Here is a 2,603-nt window from a genome sequence, read left to right on the forward strand (position 1 = left end):
GGCCGTGGCTGCTGGCCGTGGCTGCCGGCCCGTGGCTGCTGGCTGTGGCTACTGGCCCGTGGCTGCCAGGCCGTGGCTGCTGGCCGTGGCTGCCGGCCCGTGGCTGCTGGCTGTGGCTACTGGCCCGTGGCTGCCGGCCCGTGGCTGCTGGCCGTGGCTGCTGGCCGTGGCTGCCGGCCCGTGGCTGCTGGCCGTGGCTGCTGGCCCGTGGCTGCCGGCCCGTGGCTGCCGGGCCGTGGCTGCCGGCCCGTGGCTGCTGGCCGTGGCTACTGGCCCGTGGCTGCCGGGCGGTCGCTGCTGGCCCGTGGCTGCTGGCCCGGCCCCCCACAGCTGGCAGCACAGGAGGGGCCCCTCCAGGGAGGCCTTCCGTCCTCTCTGTCTGGCTTTCAGCCATATCATTTGGGTCAGAGGCAGTGGCCCCTGGGTCCCGCTCTAAGGCTGAGTTGGACCCGGCCTACAGAGTGGGAGCTCCCTCCCGTTCAGCGTGGCTCCCTCAGCCCTGACGTGGGGCAGGGTTTGGGGCAACAGGCGCGCTGCTGCCCTGACAGCCAGGACCTTGGGGCGGGGTGGCTGGGGGCCGTGGACGGCGCCGCTGCTCCCGGCCGGGTGGCCCACACAGCCTCTGGCCCTCCAGCAGCGCTGCACCTCCGTCCTCTGCGCGCACACGCTGCTGTTGTCTCCGGGGCCGTGGCGCGAGCGGGGGAACGCGTGCCGGACGTGGCAGAGCCTGGCTAGACCACGTCTCCCTCTGACCGCCACGGGAGCCCGAAAGCGCGCCCTGCGTTACATGGGGAAGGCACGGGGCTCGCTCCGGAGCTCATCGTCATCATCCGTTCCGCGTGGACGCGGGACGACGGCGTGTGCTGCGGATTTCCCCACGTGCGTCTTTTTCCATGCATTCTCTGCCAACCATGAGCGCCACTTGGTCTAGGGCCAAACGGTAACTTGGTTGGAACGGAATGTGCTTCTCGCCCCTCCGTGTCCAGCGACACGACGTGAACTCAATTAAGCCGGTTCGAGGACGCCGCGCCACGTGTGTCTCATAACGCGAAGGGCACTAAACGAGAAAGCAATCAGTATAAATATGGAAAACGGACACACTCGTACCCATCAGGTCACGGCCACAATTAAAAAGCCAGTGCACGGCCCCCCGCCTCCCCCCCCACTGTTTTCTGGTGATGCACCGCGGGGCCCCACAGCCTGCAACCGGCGCTAATTAAAGCTGTGCGGTAACAGAATCAATACGCTCCCGTCACCTCACTGGGTCCGCACGCGGAAGGCTATGGCCCTTGTGACAATGGTTAATTTTCTTTTTGGAGTTCAAAGGTATAGTGACCGGGGCCTTTTATTGATAAATTGTCAGACACCCAGCACACATTAATTTCCAGTGGCCCCGCAGGCGAGGTGGGAACGGACGCACAGATGTGGTACAATTAAAGGCATTTTTCATCATCCGTGAGCCCTGCAGGAGAAAAGGTGCTCACGGCCTTAATGAGAGGCTCTTCCCGGTGGCCTGTTCTCTCGGGCAGCGCGGGCATGATGATCCTCTGGGAAAGTGCGGGAATAGCGGGCTTCCTCAGGCTGTGGATGTGGGTGCCGGGTGCCGCCGCAGCCCTCGGTGGAGCGGACCCACCACTGACTCACCGACAGGCACTTCGTGAACTTGAGCTCTGCCTCCACGCCTCCTCCCTGGTCGAGGCGGCCAGGAGACCGGCTTCCTGCAGGCAGGTCCTCGAAGCCCACCAGGCTGGGCCCCAGAATGCCCGAGGAATGGAAGTGTGGCCGTCGTCACGGTCCTCGTGGTTGTCACTCACACGGTCATCCACGGTCAGAAGGAACAGGCCTCCTCTGAACGTCACGGCCCCAGGACACACTGGCTCCCCGGCTCTGAGATGAACCACGTGTCTGTCTGATGCACCTGCTCCGATCCCCCTGCCGCAAGGCTTCCACCACCATCAGGAACCAACCTCTTGTGAAAGACGGGAATTAATCAGGGTGCAGCCTGGGAATCGATGGTAATTAAGCATGGTCTACACGGCTGCATTCACGGAGGGAGGAGGGTGAGCCCGCAGGCTGGCCGTGCGGGGGCACACCCCACCGCGGGGGCCAGCAGCGCGTGAGGAGCTCCCCCTTGCCATGGGGGGAGTGGCTGCGATCGAGGGCCCAAAGACGAGGGCACAGGTGACTCAGAGTGATGACGCACAGGAGGACATGGGTGTGCTTCGTTCCTCCGCTCCCCTGGATCGTCCCTGTCCTCGCCTCCGCTGAGCGCCACCCCTGGTCCACGCACCAGTGACAGGAGCGCTGGGGTCATGTGTTCACAGGTCAGCCTCCAGGACACAGAGCAGGGTGGTGCTGGGGTGGGGGGGGCAGGCGGGAAACGGGGGTACGTCCTCCCCTGCTGTGGCCCCACCCTGCCCTTGGAGCACACACCGGCCGGTGCACGGGAACTTCTCAGGCTTGTCCTGGAGCACGCACTGGACGGCGGCATTTGTGGGAGCCTGGGGCCGGCCTTCCACGTGCTTCTGCAGACCCCAGCTGTTCTGGAATGTTCCAGTAGCGGAGAAGGCTTCTTTTCGTGGATTCCATCTCCTTTCCAGGAT

The sequence above is a fragment of the Mustela nigripes genome, chromosome 6, assembly GCF_022355385.1.
Source record: "Mustela nigripes isolate SB6536 chromosome 6, MUSNIG.SB6536, whole genome shotgun sequence".
In the NCBI taxonomy this organism is placed as follows: domain Eukaryota; kingdom Metazoa; phylum Chordata; class Mammalia; order Carnivora; family Mustelidae; genus Mustela; species Mustela nigripes.